Source organism: Camelus bactrianus, chromosome 22 (genome assembly GCF_048773025.1).
Source record: "Camelus bactrianus isolate YW-2024 breed Bactrian camel chromosome 22, ASM4877302v1, whole genome shotgun sequence".
In the NCBI taxonomy this organism is placed as follows: Eukaryota; Metazoa; Chordata; class Mammalia; order Artiodactyla; family Camelidae; genus Camelus; species Camelus bactrianus.
This window is the reverse complement of record NC_133560.1, coordinates 10516076-10534973: the sequence shown is the minus strand read 5'-3', so window position 1 is coordinate 10534973 and position 18898 is coordinate 10516076. Positions and strand designations below refer to the sequence as shown.

At 50.1% G+C, this 18898-nt stretch overlaps 1 long non-coding RNA gene across 1 annotated transcript; it reads right to left on the bottom strand.

Moving 5' to 3' along the window:
• Positions 1-57: 57 nt before the first annotated feature.
• Positions 58-9104, bottom strand: LOC123613421 (uncharacterized). The gene is made up of 3 exons (XR_006720777.2): positions 8198-9104; positions 3386-7738; positions 58-1337 (listed from the first exon to the last, which is right to left on the bottom strand). It is a non-coding gene; the product is annotated as an uncharacterized LOC123613421 (long non-coding RNA).
• Positions 9105-18898: the final 9794 nt, after the last annotated feature.

Genomic DNA, 18898 nt, shown 5'->3' with positions numbered 1-18898 from the left:
TAATAGTATCAAATAGAATTCAATAATTAGGAATAAATTTGACAAAAACAAACACAAGACTTGTACACTGCTATAAAACTTCACTGAGGGCAATCAAAGCTCTAAATAAATGGAGACACAGTCCACGTTCTTAGATTGAAAGACTTAATGTTAAGATGGCAATGGTCCCCAAACTGCTCTAGAGAGTCCACATAATTCCTATCAAAATTCCAGCAGGCTTTTTTTTCCCAGAAATCGGCCAACTGATCCTAAAATTTATATGGAAATGAAAACACCTAGAATAGCCAAAACATTCTTGAAAAAGAGGAACAAAGTTGTAGGACCTTCACTTCTTGATTTCAAAACTCACTATAAAGCTACAGTTGTCAAGACACTGTGGTGCTGGCACATAGCTCAATGGAACAGAACTGAGAGTCCAGAAATAAACCCTTACATTTATGGTCAATTGATTTTTGACAACAATGCCAAGGCAGTTCATTGGAGAAAAGAATAGTCTGTTTAACAAACAGTGCCATAATAGTGGGAGGGTATAGCTCAGGGGTAGAGCACATGCTTAGCATGCACAAGGTCCTGGGTTCAATCCCCAGTATCTCCATCAAAAAAAAAAAAAAATTAAATAAATAAAAAAACAAACAGTGCCATAACAATTGGCTATCTATCTGCTTGCAAACAGACCCTTACCTCACACCATACACAAAAATTAACTCAAAATGGATCATTGACTCAAATGTAAGAGCTAAAACTATACAACTTTCAAAAGAATACACAGGGGAAAAAAGTCTTCAAACTTCTGTGTCAGACAAAGCTGCCGTAGCATGGTTTATAAAATAAAAAATTGATGACGGAATTTGTCATGATTCAAAATTGTTGTGCCTAAGAGCCACCATTAAGAAAATGAAAAGGTAGACAATAGACTAGGACAAAATATTTGCAAAACCAAATTTCATAAAGGACTTGTATCCAGTACTTACAAAGAACTTCTACAGCTCAATAATAAGACAAACAAGTCAATCAAAAGATGAGCAAACAATATGAACAGAGATCTCTCCAAGGGAGATGTGTCAGTAGGTGATAAGCACATGAACAGGTGCTCAACACCATTAGTCATTAAGGAAATGCAAATGTGAGATGAGATCTATATCACACCCACTAGAATGACTATGATCAAAACAACAGATAATAACAAATGTTAGCTAAGGTGTGGAGAAATAAAACCTTCGTACACTGCAGGTGGAATATAAAATGGGGCAGCACCTTTGGAGAATTGTTTGGTGGTTCCTCAAAAACTTAGACATAAAGTTACATGTGACCCGGCAGTTCCACTCCTAGGTATCCACCTAAAAGAAACAAAGACATATGTTCATTCAAAGATTAGTGAGTCAGTGTTCGTAGCGGCATTATTCATAACAGTCAAAAACTGGAAACAACCTAAATGTCCGTCAACTGGTTAATGAAAGGAAGGGGTGACGTGTGGTCAATCCACACACAGGAACACTATTCAGCAATAGAAAGGAACAAACCAGTGACAGATGCCACCATATGGAGGAACCTCAAGGATGTTGTGATACTTGGAAGAAGCCAGACACAAGTGCATGATTCCACTTACATGAAATGTCCAGAAGAAGCAAATTGACAGAGACAGTAGGTAGATCAGTGGTTGTGTAGGGCTGGGTGGGAACAAGGATTACCTGTAAATGGGCGTGAGGGAGGGATCTACCTGGGGGACCATTTGAAGGTTCTAACGTTGATTTATGGTGATGGTTGCACTACTTAGTAAAATTACCGAAAAAAAAAATTTAATTGTATACTTAATAAGATATTTTAAATGTACTTCAATAAAGCTATTTTTTAAATAAACCTTTGGTCCAAGGTTCAGGTTGAGATTCAGTTTATACTCGGCCCAGGAGCCCTTCCTGGGCTGTGATAGGCTGGGGGAGATGCCACCCTTTGGCCATCGAGCGCTCTGGGTCATGGTTCCACAGCACAGCCTCTATGTAACATCCGTACTGATTTACCTTTTGGGCTTTCCTCTTTGGTATAAGCTTCTCGAGGACAAATACCTAGTGTTTATTCTCAGAATCCTAGAACGAAGTCCAGCTGATATGACTCAACGCAGGCTTGCTAAGGTGATGAAGAAGTGTAGTTGGAAAGGCAGAGCCAGGCAGAGAGAGCATTTGATCCCATTCGTGAGGTCTTTGATTAAGACCTCCATGAGGGTGAGAATAATAACAAAGAAAGAGAGAAAAAGTCCCCTGTATTTCAGACAATGCGACCGTATCCTGTAAATAAGAGAGAACGCTAGGCGGAAGGAAGAAAAGCCCACCATGGAATGAAGCGGGGAAACAATTTATTCTTCCTTTTAAAAAGTTGGCAGAGAATAGGAGGTAGGAGGAGAGAAGATACAGGTAAATGAAGACCTTGGTTGGGGAAGCTGATGTGTCTGGATGATAAAATATGGCCTGTGACAGAGAAGGGGAGGGGAGAGGAGGGAGGGGACAGGAGGGAGATGGGGAGAGAGACGGGGAGGCAGGAGGCAGTGTGGCCAGACCGGGTAGGGCTCCGCAGGAACTGAGCACTGAGCAGGGCAGGAGCGTGGAGGCTGCGGGCAGAGTAATGACCAGGAGGACTTGTGTCAACAGGATAATAATAGAACTCACTTCACTTGGGAGTGTGAGGATGAGTTCACAAAGTCGCAGCACGGTGATGCAGAGTAATTTATGTATGAAATTTACGTATGAAATGCACGCAAATTAGTGTCAGGATCACTGTTTCCTCCCCCTAATGCTGCTGGCCCTGAGAGGTAAAGCACGCAATCACCCAAGGTCACAGCTGTCCGTCTGGTGGCAGGGGTGCCGGGCGGTGAAGGACAGGCAGGATACAGACTGACCGTGACCACGCCACCCACTACCTCAACTTCCTTGGCCTCCGAGCCTCCATTCCTCACCTGGGGCGGGAGAGTGGCAGCGACACCTCCTACGGGGGTCACTTTGGAAGCGGGATAAGGCAGAGCCAGGGAAGCACTCGGCCCAGGGCCTGGAGTCAGCATCTCACAAACAGAACTGCCTATTCAGGGTCCTTTTATTTGGGAGATATTTACTGACACGCACCACAGGCCACACCAGCCGGGATGCTAGAGGCAAAAGGTGAGGGAGACATGCTCTCTGGACCACACACACACACACACAGAGACCCAGAGACATACACAGGCACAAACCCCCACAGACAGACAGACACACTATTAGTAAGCTCCTAATTGTCAAAACACCAAGTTCTAGAAGGAGGGTAAGTGTTTATAAAATTCTTCTGTGGAAATGAACACAGTAGGTGACCCCTGGGCTTGCTTGCTCAAGGATAAACTGGGGAGGCTCTTCACAGCCAGACTGACCGTCACTGGGTCCCAGGAAGTGACATCTTCCAGCTCCTAACAGACAGCATTCTTTGATTAACAGGCAGAAAAACCTTCAACCCACCCTGGTCCTGGCGCTGGCACAGTAACCTTCCCCAAGAGAAAGAGAGACATTATGACATTTTGATAAAGGGATATTTCTGCAACTTAAAAAAAGTCTTTTTTTTCCCCTTTCTTTTTCCCAGACAGAAAGCAGCACTGTCAGATTTGAAAGCAGAGACTCCTGGCCACATCAGCTCCCACCCCACATACCACGAGGTGGGCCGGTCCCTGCTCCCAGGTGCTGGGAGACGCCCACAGCAGGGCTCTCAGCCCTGACTCCACAGTGGATCCCCCAGGTTCAAAGTCCTGAGGCCTAGGTCTCAGTCCCAGTGCTTCCAGTGTAACTTGCCTAGGGTGGGGCCTGGGTCCTGGGGCTTTACAAATCTTCCTAAAGGTTCTGGTGTCCAGCCAGGGCTGAAAAGCACTGACCTAAAGGATTATCTTTAATGTCCAGCATTAAACGGGAAAAAGCAGTGGACACATAGTAGGTGCTCACTCTATGTCCATTCAGTGATTGACGTATATAGAATGGCTTCCTTGATTTTTTTCTCAAAGACCGTGTGTACATGTGGGCCTGTAATCAACCCCAGGGGACAGAGCTGGTGCGACCCCAGCCAAACTCACGCGGGGGGTCCTTCCGGAGAGCGGATCGAGGTGGGGGCAGGAGGCACTTCCATTTTCCAGTCCATGTGCTTCTCAAGCACGTGTCTTTTTAAAAATTAATAATAAAGAAAATGATTTGCCAGCTGTTAAAGAAGCCACGGATTGAGCTTCTTTCGCTTCCCTTTTCTTTACCTATTTAGGGGACAGGAAACACCCAGAAATAGCCAGTGGGAAGGAAAGGTCAAGGTGAGGGCTGAGTCAGTGAGCCGAAGCCGGCGGGGGCTGAGCTGCCTGGCTTGGCCCTCCAAAATCCCTTCAAAAGTCCCCGAGCCCCTTCCTGGCCGCAAGGCCGGCCCCCTGCAGTGGGGCAGAGTAGCAGGGAGTTAGTGGAGCAGGCCCTGGGGGTCGGGGGTGGCCAGGACCCTTGGTTCCCGCGTCCAGCCTTGGGGCTCCACTGGGTCATGGTCCTGGGGCTGAATCATCCCGGTGACCGCCCACTGACAGAACCAGCTGGCCCTCCTTCTGGGCCTTTCAGACTGGGGTCCAGAGAGCCTACCGCCACATGATACTCTGCGAGGGCCCCGGCAGGCCTCCCCCAGCTACTACTGAGGGTACAGTGGCCGGCTCAGGGCACCTGGGTGCTGGTCCTCAACCACAGACAGCCCTGCATTTCAGGATCCCACAGTTAGGCTGTGGTCAGCCCCTGACCCACAGCATCCCAGGCACTCTGCCTGATGGTCTCCCCGCTAGACAGAGAACAGGCCCTGGTGATGCCTGTGACCCAGACGCGACCCCCCCAGGAGACGCAGAGCACTGAGAAATGCCAGCCCCAGCCCTAAAAATACTGAGGCCCCATCACTTGTGTCCCACCTATAGGACCCGGGCCTGGCATCATTGGAACACCAGCTCCATGCCAGCTACTTGGAGAAATTAAGGCTTCACTGCCCCTCCTCCAGGTGGCAATGCTACTATTTGCCCCATTTACAGACAAGAGAACTGGGCCTCAGAGTTATCTGGGAACATGACCTGTGTCCCCACAAAAGGCCAGGCTGGAATTCAAGACCCCTGCCCCCGAAGGCAAACCCAACTCTCAGGAGGACCTGAATGGTGACGAGGGCAGAGGGCTGCCTTCCCAGCCCTGGCCACCTCACCCCAGGCCTCGGCCTCGGGCAGCTCTACCAGGAAGGCCAGGAGAAGGCTCTGGATGGAGGTGGATCGCCACCCGCCTCAGCCTTGAAGACCGCGTGCAGGGACTGAGCCAGGCTGGGCTGGACACTAGGCCCCTTGAGAGCCAGGCTCTGGGCCGGGAGCCAGGCTGACCTCTGGCCCTCAGGCCGGGACAAATGTGTCCCTTCCCGCCTCCCTCTTTCTTAGAAGTCCTCTCAGCCCTGCAGTTCCTGAAGTGTCTGCTGCCCTGCCAGCAACTGCTTAACCCCTCATCTTGCGGCCCTCCGTTCCAGAACCCAGAGGGGAAAGGTCACAGGAGGCAGGTGCCAGAGGATTCAGGGGGAAGAGAACACCCTTCTGGGACCCTCGAGGGCTGCACTTTGGTGTCACCCATTACTCTGTGGCCTTGGAGACCTGGCCCCTCAGTGCCTTGGGGCCGAAGGGACAATAGTTTTTGCTGAGCATCCTTGGCAGACAAACTAAGGACAGGCTTTGACGGGGTACCGAGCACCTTTCCTGGTCCGGTCTCTGTCCTAACTGCTGGATGTGGATGTGCGTTTCCTAACTGATTCTTCACAACAACCCAAGGAGGCAGAAATGATTCGTATCCCCTTATTACAGCCACGGGACAAGGGCACAGGGAGGGAAGGGGGTTGCCCAAGGTCACAGTGTACATGGTAGAGCTGGGAGGAGTGGCGTCGACGTGGAGAGAGCTTTCATTTTGCCTCTGATGAGGAATATTACTACCTCTCGGGCTTCTTATAGATCCACACAGGGAGCAGACCTGGCCCGTTCACCGTGCGCCCTAGCACCTAGTAGGGTGCCTGGCACAGAGTGGGTGCTCTGGATGAAGGAAGAGCCAATGAGGTAAGTGCTTAGAGAGGAAATAAACTGGGCCCTGGAATGAGACACGACACCTCCATTTGCCAGCTCTGTCCCTGCCCAGCTCTGTGACCTTACGTAGTTGCCTCTACCTCTTGGAACCTGTCTCCTCATCGCAAAATGCAATAGGACCCATACTAATACCATGAGAGGACCACTGTGTGGATTAGAGACACGTAGAAAGGCCCCTGCATCTGCAACTCTGTAAATAGTAATTTCATTATCGTTTTGAATTATTAATTCAGAATTTAGAATTTTATTAATCTGAAATGAGAAAATGTCTGCAAAGAGACTTCAAAAAGCCCCGCCCAGGGTCTTCAGCAGTGTTTTCATGCTGGGGATCTGCCTGAGGACACAGACAAAGGGAGACCTCTCCTGGGTCATGATGGAGGTGTGAGCTTGAAGGATGGGAACATTTGGTGCCACCCCGTGCGTGAGCCAGCATGGGATGGAGCTGGCCCAGGATCTGAGACAGCCTGAGCCCCAGGCAGGGCCAGACTGGGAGCAGGCCACCCCCTGGACCCTCATGCCCGGTCGGGGGTCTCAGGCAGGTCGCAGCCCCACTGTCTCAGCCAGCTGAATGGGCCTTTCCAGGCCACCCGACTCTCCCTGGCATCATCATTCCAATGGGAAAACAGAGGCCCTGGGAGGGACAAGGACTGGCTAAAGTGACTGTAAGTCATTGGGCACAGAGCAGAGACCGGGGTCCCCAGCTCTTGACCCCAGCCACCCACGTCCCTTGCCTGGCTGAGCATTTCCACTGAAGCGGCCCTGCCTGCCTCCGGTGCCCAAGACCGCACAGAGCGTGAACTGGTTTATTTCGGCACAGTCAAGGCCACGTGCTTGGGGATGGCCAGCCCCAAGCCTGACCTTGCTCCCACTCTCGCCTACCCCTGACTCAGCACTCGGAAACACCTGCCAAGCAGATGAGAGCCTACTTGGTGCTGGGCCCTGCTGGGCCCCTTTGAGCCTCACAGGGCTGCACACAAGTTGACCATGAGGTCGCAGAGGTGCAAACCGTGTGAAGCAGTGACAAGGGTGACACACCAGGGCAGCAGACTGTGAGGAGGGTCACAGTCTCTGGGCCACACGACCTAGGTTCGAGACCCCTGTGCCTCGGGCTAGCTGGGGGCCCTTGGACCAGTTTCTTAGCCTCTCTGTGCCTCTGTGCAGGGCTAAGAGAGCACTCATCCCACAGCGTTGCCATGAGGGTCCGTGAGATGCACGCACTGGGCCAGGGCCCGGCCCCCAGCCAGCAGTTACCAAATCGCGGCCGCTGTTAGTGTCTAGAAGAGTTGTCTCTGAGTCACACGCTTGCACACGCACACAAGGCTTCTGGATTGTTTCCAAAAGCGGGGTTGCCACCTTCCTTGACTCGCTGGCACAGAGCTCTCTGAAAGGCATCGGCGTTTCCGCGCTGCTAGCGCTGAATCCCTCCAGTTCTTTCTGGGTGACCCCAGCCACCCTGAAGCCCTTCGTTCCTGCCCTGGGCGGTCACACGGAGATTCCTGGGGAGAAACAGGCCTGTGCGTGGCTTCACTCTACGTGGTCTGAAGTCTGCTGGGTGAAGGAGGGTCAACCCAGAGCCCGGGACAGGGGAACATGAGCTTGCGGTGACCTCAGGCTGGGCGTTCCTCCCTGTGGGAGAACAAGGAGTGATCTAAAACAAGTTCATGATCTCCCTCCGCTGTCCTTTTGATGGCCAATGGCCTGTGGTTCTATTTTTGGGTTCTCTGCTAACAGCATCGCCCCCACAATAGCTAGCATTGATCGAGCACCTGCCATGTGCTAGAAACTAAACTCGGTGACTGATTTAACAGCTATCAGTTATTGAACGCCATGCTGACCCCGCCACGGACACTCTACCCATGACCTCACTTCATCCTCACTGCAGCCTGACTGTCTTCACCGTAGAGATGAGCGAATAGATTCCACGTGATGAGATGGCCTCGTTCTGCTGGGATTTGAACCCCGAGAGCCAAGCTCTTCATCCCTCGGTCATGCCCAAGTCCCTGTAGCTCTGTGAGGTGGGAATTACTATCTCCATTGTACTGATTTAAAAAAAACACACACACACACACACACACAAAAACAAACCTATGGCCCAGAAAGGGGAAGTGAGTCAGCCCAGATCACACTGCTTGAGATGAGACCCTCCGAGGGGATCCTGCTTCTTCCTCCTTTTATCCCGATTGTCTCAGCCAGGGCTTTAAAGAAATGTGCTTGGACTTTGTGACTCTCAGTCCTGACTCAGAATTCCTGTCCAGTTACTCAGTCCCCTACAGCTGAGCCCCAGGTAACTGAGGGCTCAGCCTTTGGCAGGAGGTCTGACTTCCAGATAAGCAGAGCCCCAAGGTGGAACAGAGACCAAGTCACAGAAGAAGCTCACACCCCATCCGCTGCCTGCTTCCTCACTGAAACTCAAAGATGGAGTTTATCCCACCAGGGCATGGGGCATGTGTGCCTTGCTTCACCTAGTTGGCTCATGACAGCTTGGTCAGCTCAGTATGACGATCATTTTGTAAGAAATTGAGGTCAGATGGTTTATCTAAGCAAGGAATCGGTGACTAGTGTCCGAGACAAATTACATCATCCAGGTTACTGTTAAAAACTCTAGCAGATTGTGGGGGGTGGGCTGTTTCTCCCTGTTGGGGGAGAGTTTGGGGGTGCGGGCTCCAGGCAGAGAGAAGGGGGCATGATGAGGGGCAGGGCTGCAGCTTCAAAAACTCTGGCCCTGAGATTTATTCCCTTTCAGTGGCCATCATGGAGGAAATGGTGACTTAGTTCCTCTTGTCAGTCTTCCCTCTATACATTTACCCTTTTTCCCCCAAGAGCGAAGAAGAGAGGAGTTGGCTATTTGATTGCTGAAGACCCAGGCAAAGTGGGAACAGGAGCAGCCCTGAGGACAGGGGTGACTCACTCCCCGACCAGAGGACGGGGCCAGCCAGAGCAGAGGGGGCCTTGGGAAGACCTGGGCTTTTGTTCCCTCTAGGGCCAAAATGAATCAGCGATCCCACCCAGTCACGCTGGCCAGTCCCAAACTTTCCTGGGTAGAACCAGCAAGAGAATGGAAGATGAGTCAGGCGGGGCTCCATCAGTGGGCGCAAACAAGGAGAAGGCGGTGCTCCTCCCCACTCTTCACCTTCATCCTGAAAGAGGCCAGACAGGACTTGGTGCTCCTTGAAGCAAAACGGAAACCAGAACCAGAAAAGGAAAGTGGGCCACCGTGCCTCTAAGGGGACTGGCCAGCCGAGGGTGGACCACCTGCTGTGCGCTGGCCGTTTGGACACCAGGCAGGTTTGCTCACGTGTTCACTGACTCGGGCAGGAGGTCAGGAGCGTGGACTGGACATCCAGCCGGTGCCAGGCATCCTGCAGGCTAGCCCTCCTCCAGACCCTGTGAAGGAGCAATGTGATGCTCATGCACCGATGTGGAAACCGAGGCCCTGGCCAGGGTGGCCCAGCCAGGAATCCACCCCAGAGCCGTCTGACTCAGGAGCCTTGCTTCTTTTGATCCTGTGTCTGTAGAGGCCCGGTCTTCATCAGTGGGTAAAGAGTGCCCGTTTAGAATGTCACCACCTGGGTTGGTGCAGGAGACTAGAAAGCCCAAGACTTTTCTCAGCAAAGCATCCTGGGTTCTGTTTGTTTGTTTATTTGTTTGTTTGGGTCTTTTATGTGGGGGGAGGTAATTAGGTCTGTTTGTTGGTTGGTTGTTTTTAACAAAGGGACTGGGAATTGAACCCAGGACCTCACGTGTGCTAAGCATGCGCTCCACCACTGAGCTACACCCTCCCCCCACCACCCGAAGCATCCTGGGTTACTTCAGAGGCGGAGCCTGCCTCCAGGAGCAACAGAACCCGGGCCTGCCCGCTGGGGCTGCTGCAATGCAGAGGCCAGATGTGTGAGCCTGGCATCACTCACCGCATCGCGGCCCCGCTCCCGGCTGCACTCCGCTGGCTTGTGACCCCCGTCCCTCCACACTCTCCTCCTCCCTCTCCTCAGCATGAAAGAGACTGAGTGGTGCTGGCAGCTGCTTCTCAGCATCTGGCGGAACATTCTGCCCCATAGCTGAGTGCCTCTCACTCCCCAGCCATCCCTGGGGATGGCCAGTGACTCATATTTCCATTTTCAATGCAGGGCCAGGCACCAGATCTTTCCATGACCACCACGACCGGCCATATGGCGCTGGGATTAAGGACATGAGCTGTGATGTCAGACAGGCCTGAGATCAGATCTTCCCTCTGCTGCTGTTGTTAGCTGTGTGATTTCAGGCAACTAACTTACCCTCTCTGAGTCTGCTTCCCCATTTGTAAATAGAGACCATAGCAAACAACTCTGACGTCTTCTTTATTGAAAAAAGTCTCTTTCCATTTGCTTGCAGCTCTTAAAAATGAACCATTCCCTCCTGTCAGTTTTCTTCTTTATGTTCTCACCATTCGTAAGCCAAGGAAAAAGGAAGCTGATATTTGGTTTCTTAAAATGGAACAGTCATATTTATATACCATTTGTTATGTGCTAGGGATCTATTACAAGGTGCTATCACCATCCCCACTTTATAGATGAGGCAACTAAGGCCCAGAGAGGTAAAGTAACTTGCCTAAGCTAACACAGCTAGTGGCAGAGCTGAGATTCACACCCAGGCTGTCTGGCTTCAGAGTCCTTGCTCTTAATCATTATGCTGAGAAAAGTCAAAAAGATGAAAGACATAAAGCACGTGGCATGGTGGGGGACACAGAGTGAATTCTGAGTAAGTGTTTTCTGGGAGTATTAATACTACTATTATTATTGCCTTGCCATCGACGTGTCTGAGTCTCATTCTTGACCAGAAGAAGAATAAGCAGGTGAGGGCTCCCTGCCCTTCAAGCCAAAGCCAAAGCCAAGAGGCAAGAAGGTTTTGAGGCAAAGACAGTCACCAGCCCACCCAAATGTGTGGGTCCCTTGGCCTGCCAATTAAATGTTCCTGCTGTGTGGCCTTGAGAAACTGATTTCATGTCTCTGGGCCTCGGTGTCTTCACCTCTCAAGTGAGGATGCTCTGCTGTCCCTTATCTCTGGGTTGGGAGCAGGAGAGGAAGTGCCAGGTGTGCCTTGAGTGCTCTGTTGAATATTGGCAGGCTGTCAGCAGACCCTCCCGCCCAGGCAGCCTGGCACCAGATCCGGTTCTAACGACTGGGCTCCACGGCTCCCCAGGTTCGAATACTTGTGTCAAAAGGCAAAGTTTGCAATTGGGTCCCCAAACCCCCATACCTAACAGCCAGTGAAATGCTGGTAACAGAACACCTACCTGAGACAAAGTGTCCCTGTGAGGTTATAAGTGAAAGGCTGGGTACAGGCTTATCTAGAAAAGACAAACAAAAGAAAGCAGAGTGAATATGAGAACGAATATATGTATGTATATGCATGACTGGGACAGTGTGCTGTGCACAAGAAATTGGCACATCGTAACTGACTGTACTTCAGTTAAAGAGCGAGCAAGAAAGCAAGCAAGCAAGCAAGCAAGCAAGCAGGGCTAGTATTATTGATAGCAGACAAAACAGAATTTGAGGTAAAAAGCATTCAATTGAATGGTCGGGAGACCCTTAATTCCATTTGCCTCCATGGGAGGCAAATGTCATCCCTTCCTGGAGGCTGCTGCCTCGTTAAGATCTTTCCTGCTTGGTCTCCTCTGACCAGACAGGGCCACTGCCCCTCTCTCCTCCTGTTCCCCAGGCCTCACCCTCACCTGCTCTCAGGGAGGTAGGGAGCTCATCTCCCAGGAGTGGAGGGAGGGTGGGCACCCAAAGGACCTCTTCCTGGTGAGTTGCTCACAGAGCATCTCCAGCGCTAACCTTTGAGTACAGAGCCTGGCCCAGAGTGGATACCCATTAAAGACGGGTGGTATGAACTTAAACTGAACCCTCAGTCAGGAAGATGTTGTTAGTTCATCCTGAAAAAAGTGATCAGGAGATCTTGTCTGGCATCCTTGGTCCTGAGCTACAGAATTTTTTAAAATTTCCTATTGAAGATTTTCAACTAGAAATTAAGTCCGCGGGACCCTTCCAAGCCTATGCCTGTCCTTTACTTCCTTCAGTCAATGTGTATTGACTGCTTTTGCTACCAAGCTCTCAATGTCGTAAGAATGTAAAACTTGGGTGAAGCTTGGAGCAGCTAACTCTACAGAAGGAACAGGAAGTCTTCCAGCCATTGGTCAATGTCTATGGAACTTCAGATATTAACTGCGTACAATGGAATAGGGAGCAAATGTTTCATGGGGCTCATCGTGGTCTGGCGGGGTGGGGCAGACCGCACAGCCATCATCATGACAAGCGCTGCACACCCCACACACAAAAAGCTATGTTTCAAGACACTCACTCTGGAGCTGGACCGTCTTATTTACTTCCGTTGTGTGCCCTTGACCAAGAGGCTTAATAAGCTCCCCGAAGTTCAGTTTCACTGTCTTTAAATGGCAATAATAATTACTTTCTTCCTAGGGTCATCATGAGAATTGTAAGAAACAACTCAAATAGCGGGCATATCATTTTTATCGTCATGGTAAGGATGATGGCAACATAATAAATGCCAGATGAACGTTACAGAAAGTGGGAGGGGGAGCACCTCTTCCTGGAGAGGGGGCGGTATGGTTGAGGAGAATTTTCAGGAGGAGGTGATGGTTGGTGCTGAGCCTTAAAGGAGGGGTTGGATTTCTGTACAAGGACGTGGCCAAGAGTGAATCAGTTCGAAAGTAGAAAAATGAATGATTCAGAAGGTCATTAAAATAAAACAACTAAAGAATCTAAACCAAATGACTGGGTTCCTTAAAAATAGGACGTTGCACTGCCAAGCTAAGAAAGTGTTAGTCAGGCGGGGGAGGAGGTTACTGGGAAATTTCACCCAGTTCAGCATTATTGAGAAGTTGCGGGTTTCTGGAGTCTTCACTGGCTCTTGCACAATCCTGTGGGGTCAGGGTTACCCAAACTCTGGTCCAAAGACTGAGAGGGAAGGGTTTCATACAGGATCGATATCAGAAAAAAGAAAGAATTTCCTTGAAAATAGGAGCTGTCGCAAGAGAAAGTGGTTAAATATATTGGAGAAGTCTGGGCTGGATCCACAGGTCAGCAGACATTTGTCCTGGGAAATCAGGACATGGGATATCCAGAAGGCAGGGACGATGGATGCTCAGGGGTTTGAATCTGATCCACAGGAGAGACATATCCCATTCTCTCTCCCCCAGTCTCCTGCATCCCCACCTCACTTACCCCCACCCTCTCACACCACAGGGACACCCCAGCCTTCTCCTTCTCGCTGACGGGACTAGGCAGATGGGGCTGAGATCCAAGCTCTGCCACTTGATCGCTGTGTGATCTTAGGCAGGTCACTTCACCTCTCTGTGCCCTTGCTACTTATCTACAAAAAGCAGCTCGTAATATTCACTTCAGTGGATTATGGTTGCGAGTTAATGAAACACACCTGGCATATTTAGGGTCTCAGAAAATGTTAGTTCCAGCACCTTCTCCCGTTCTCTGACTTCCTCTTTCCCTACCTATTCTGATGATTTCCTGCTGGAGGTAACCATGGAGTCTACAGGCAAATCACTGAACGCCTCCTATCTGGTACCCTGCAAGTAAGATCACTGATTCATTTATGTCATTCCTCTTATATTTATAATTACCTATCATGTAACGAACATTTTGCCTGGAATAAAGACAAATGTTATATAAAGACAAGGGGATGAAAGGTACACAAGAGACGGAGGTGAAGTGTCAAGGGCTGGAGAAGGGAGGAACCAGCGTTTCCAGCGGCCCTGCTGTGTGCCGGCCATGGAGGGGGACATCAGGAGAAGGAGGCGAGAGTGGCACAGCCCAGGGCGTTGGAGGGACCACAGCTCAGGGGGAGACAGACACACACCAAATGACAGCTGTAGGGACCTCTGGGAGGCTGTGATTTTATTGTCTCTGGCGAGCTGGGAAATGTTCAGAGAGGAGGTGATAGAGGAGCTGGTGCTGAAGGTGAGTACTTACCAGGTGGATAAAGCTGAGAAGAGCGTTTTTAACTGAGAAACAGCCTATGAGAAGACCCAGCTGAGTCAGAGAACAGAATGCTTGGCAAATGGTTGAGTGCATCTTTAGAGAAAGTGAAATAAAATCTTTTCATTTAGCGTCAGAGCCTGCGCAGAGTAAGGGTCCCATGAAAGTTGGCCGTGAGTATTGACTGGTGGCCCCTGAACTTGACCTTCAGAGGTCAGTCGATATTGCTAAGACTTCTACGGAGAGACCAATCATCTCCCAGGAAGAAGGCGAGCTCAGCGTCAGAGGAAGGAGGGAAGTGAGCTTCAGAGAGGGGCTGTGAAGTGAGACACTTCCTGCTTTGGGGAGGCCTGTGCGGGTCCCTCCTCCTCGGGGCTGCATGTTCTGTTCCCTTCCCCAAAGAGAACCTCCAGATCCCACGTGCTGACTGGCGCTCGGCTAACGGGAAGGTGGGCCACGCTGGGCCCCAGTCATCAGCTTGTCCTGATGAGCCAGGCTCTGGGGATTCCTCCTGTCCCAGGGAGCATTTAGAGAAGTACTCGGCGAGTCATCTGCCCTGTGCGGTCACTGCCTGTCAGGGCTGCGCGAGGCAGGCAGGGAAATGGGCAGATTGCAGCACCGAGCAGTAGGAACTGAGCAGTGGGAACCAAGTGCTGGGCCCCAGAGCTGGGTCTGTTACCAGAAGACGGTTAAGTAATCAGTTCACACATGCCCTTGACAAATGCGCACTGCAAATGACAAATGCTGGAGAGGCTGTGGGGAAAAGGGAGCCCTCCTACACTGTTGGTGGGAACGTAGTTAGGTGCAGCCATTATGGAGATTCCTTAAAAAACTAAAAATAGACTTACTCTATGATCCAGCAGTCCCACTCCTGGGCATATATCTAGAAGAAACTCTAATTTTAAAAGATACATGCAGCACTATTTACAATAGCCATGACATGGAAGCAGCCTAAATGTTCCCTGACAGATGATTGGATAAAGAAGATGTGGAATATTACTCAGCCATTAAAAAAGATAAAATAATGCCATTTGCTATGTGGATGGACCCGGAAATCGTCATACTAGGTGAAGTATGCCAGAAAAAGAAAAAAAATACCATATGATATCACTTAGATGTGAAATCTAAAAAAAGAGACAGATATGAACTTATTTACAAAACAGAAACAGACTCACAGACATAGAAAACAAACATGGTTACCAGAGGGGAAAGGGGGTGAGAAGGGATAAATTGGAAATTAGAGATTTGCAGATACTAACTACTATATATGAAACAGATAAATAGAGCACAAATTTCTTCTGTAGAGCACAGGAAACTATATTCAGTATCTTCTAGTAACTTACAATGAAAAAGAACATGAACACGAATGTACATGTATATGCTGGACGCCTGAAATTGACACAACATTGTCAACTGACTGCACTTCAGTAACAAACAAACAAACATAAAATCAACAAAAAAAGCCCAAATGTGTATTGAGTGTCAACTGCGGGCCAGGTGCTGTTTCAGGTTCTGGGGACACTGTGGAGATAGACAGCGTGTCCTTGCTTCAGGGAGTTGATATTCTGGAGCGAAAATGTGCACTAACAATGCCCTCCAGCATTTATTGAGCATTTATGCCAAGCCCTGTACCACGCACGGTGCCAGCATGACCTCACTTAATCTCCTTAACTGCTTCATAAGACAAACCTATGTCGCATCATTGTTATCCCATGTTATAGATGACATTCTCCTGCTTTAAAAATCCACCCGCAGGGACCCCCTTCCCCAGATCTGTCCATCACTGCCTCTCAAAAGGGGGTGAGCTAAGGTGAGTCAAAAACAATGACATCTAGCCTTGCTCTTAGCTCACAGTGACCTAAACGGGGCAGGAATGAGGGGCCTGGCACCTTCTGATAACAGCCAGGCCCCTCCCACCCAAACCACTCTCCTGAACTCTGAGAGCTTTCAAATGCTTTTGGAGCCGTGTAATAATGCCCTTTCCCAGCATTCCTTAATCATCATTACTCTGGACTCAGGCATTTAATTGCTCATCTGTTTCTCAATTCTTTCATGAATGGAGAATTTTTTTCATGATTGGATCCAGGCTAGAGCAGCCTTTGACCAGATGGTGCTGTAGGTGAGTCCCCTCCCCTCCACCTCCATCCGCTCTAATTGTCACTCTGCCTTTCACTCTCTCACTTTGTATCCACGTGAGAGCCCTACTGTGTGCCAGGTTCCTGGGTCATGAGCCCCCAGGAAGGCAGAGGAAGAAACAAGCCTCTGGGAGAGGGGGGACAGATAGAGACCAGAGAGAGGGTAGCCCAGGGGACTCAGGGAGCCCAGAAGTCATGCCACCTGGCCAGGTGAGAACATAACACCTGCAGGAGTGAGCACTCAAAGCTGAGCCCAGAAAACCAATAAAAAGTCACCCAGGGTTAGAATTCTCTGGACAGAGATCGCATGACGAGATGTGGCCTTTGGGGGACCTAGGTGTCACCAGTGGTGCACTGTGGCATCTGGGGGACAAAGGGGGCCAGGCAGCAAAAGGGCCAGCCAAGAGACTGGAGTGGTCAGAAGGTTAACTCATGAAGGGTCTTCAGGGTTGGATTAAAGGAAGTGCTTCTCCCTCTCCAACCGGCAAAGACTCAGCACAGCCACAGGAATCAACTTCCATGTTCCACTCAATTCAGCCAGTGTTTAGTGAGCATCTCTGATCTGCCAGGACCTGTCCTGGGAATGACAGAGATTGTGGAGCTGTACCAAGGGGTTAAAATAATAGAGATTAAAAATGCACTCATGAAACTGGCATTCTAGTGGGAGGGAGAAGGGGCGACAGCCCATAAACAAATAAAAAAAGCAAAATTCACAACGTGTCAGCTGGTGCTAAGCGTTGGGGGAAATAAAACAGGGGAGAAGAATAGAGGATGCTTAGGGTGGAGAGGGGCTGACTTCCAAATAGGACAGCCAGGGAAGACCTCAGTGAGAGCCCCAAGAAGATGAGGGTTGCTGGTACCAGGGGAGGGTTCCCAAGCCCAGAGAAGGGCAAGTGCTCAGGGGGCGAGGTGGGGGCATGGGGGCTCATCTGAAGAAATGGAGACGATCAGTGAGTCTGGGTAAGCATGAGTGAGACAGGAGAGAGGCTGAGGGTGTGAATGGGGCCTCGGCCTGTGAGCCCAGAAAGACGGGGGTGCTGGAGAGCTGTGAGCAGGGGAGAGAGGTAAGCACCAGGGCGGCTGCACCAAGGACAGATTCACAGGAGGACATGGGAGTGGGGCTGGGAGGCGGACTATTGCAAGAATCCAATAAATGCACCTGAAAAATGAACAGGTGAATGATGGCAGGCCCTTCCAGCAGCAGAAGCCACGCGTGGACATAAGATCTGACCTTCAAGAATAGTCCTAACACTCCTCCTTTGGATAAGATGTGACAGATGACCTGGGCTGGCTGAGCTGCCTAAGAGATAGTATTGAATTTTAAAATTAGGTGGCCAGCATAATCCATTTTGTGCGGATGATAGACAGGTGATAGAGAGAGAGATAATAGGAAGATAGAGGACAGATAGATAATAGATAGATAGGTAGGTGGATAGATAATAGGTAGATAGTAAGTAAGTAGATAGACAGATAGAAAGGAAGGGAGGAAGGGATGGTGAGAAGAGGAAGGAAGGGAGGAAACTGCATAGACATGTTGCCCAATGGGAACTGGCTCTCTAGTTGCCCTGCTTCTGAACTCAGGTCAGTCTCAGCATAGCCTGACCATCTCCCCCAACCACATACCCAATCTTGAAGTTTTCCAAGTGTGTGGATTTTGTTCTTCATTTTATTTTGAAACATGCAGGTAAAGCGTATGCGCAACCTGGTCCACTAGATTGGCAGGCATGGAGATTTCCAGAACAGACTTCGCTGCTGGTTTCCTATAGAGAGGGCGGGGTGGGGGGGTGTTTCTGGGTGGCAGGGCTCCTGGAGGCTTCTGGAAACTGCATTTAAATACCCTGCTCCTTTCCCAAAGCCTCTCTCTCCACCTTGTCCCCAGCTCTCCACTCTCAGCTCCGTGCTCGCCACGCACCCTGGCTTCCTTTCCTTTCTCCTTGCTCTTCCCGGTATTTCCCACTTGGCAAGACCAAAGCTAAGGGGCCTGAGCATCTGGCAACACAAACAGCCGGCAGACAGTCAAGCTGGGACTCTGCTGTCCTTTGGTGCCCCTGGGGTCTCACTCGTACCCACAGGAAACTGTTTACTGTGGTTATTTCTGGAGAGAGACCCGGAAGCTCGGCTCGGCATCCCATGATCCACACTTTGGACCAATTAGTTTCTTCTCTGTATGTACATCAATTTTATGTTTAAAAAAAAATTTTTTTTTCTATATGCCATCCAAGGCTTTCCCTAACATTGCAGGGCCCAGAGAAAGAGAGCAAAAGGAGGCCCCTGATCATTGCTTGACCCTCCTCTTCCCTTTCTGTCCCAGATCCAGCCTCTGGGCCGTTGTGTGGGGACAGCCCAGCCTGCACTAGCTCTGCTCACTCTCCACACTCAAAAGCAGACCCTGGGTCATCCCTGTGCACTAGGTCTACCCTTGTCAGATAGGACACAGACCCAGGATCTGGAAATAGACTTGGGGACATTCAGGTGGGGATTGCACAGATCAAGGTAGAGGGGAGGGTGTTAATACTACTTCCACTCGATGGCAGAATTACCAGCATCTTCCTCTGAAATTCTGTTTTATTGAACATTTTACACCTAGCAGAACATTTACGATCTCTACGTGGCCCCCAAATTACTCGGCCTCATTTGGAGGAACTGATTTGACTGCAGGATGG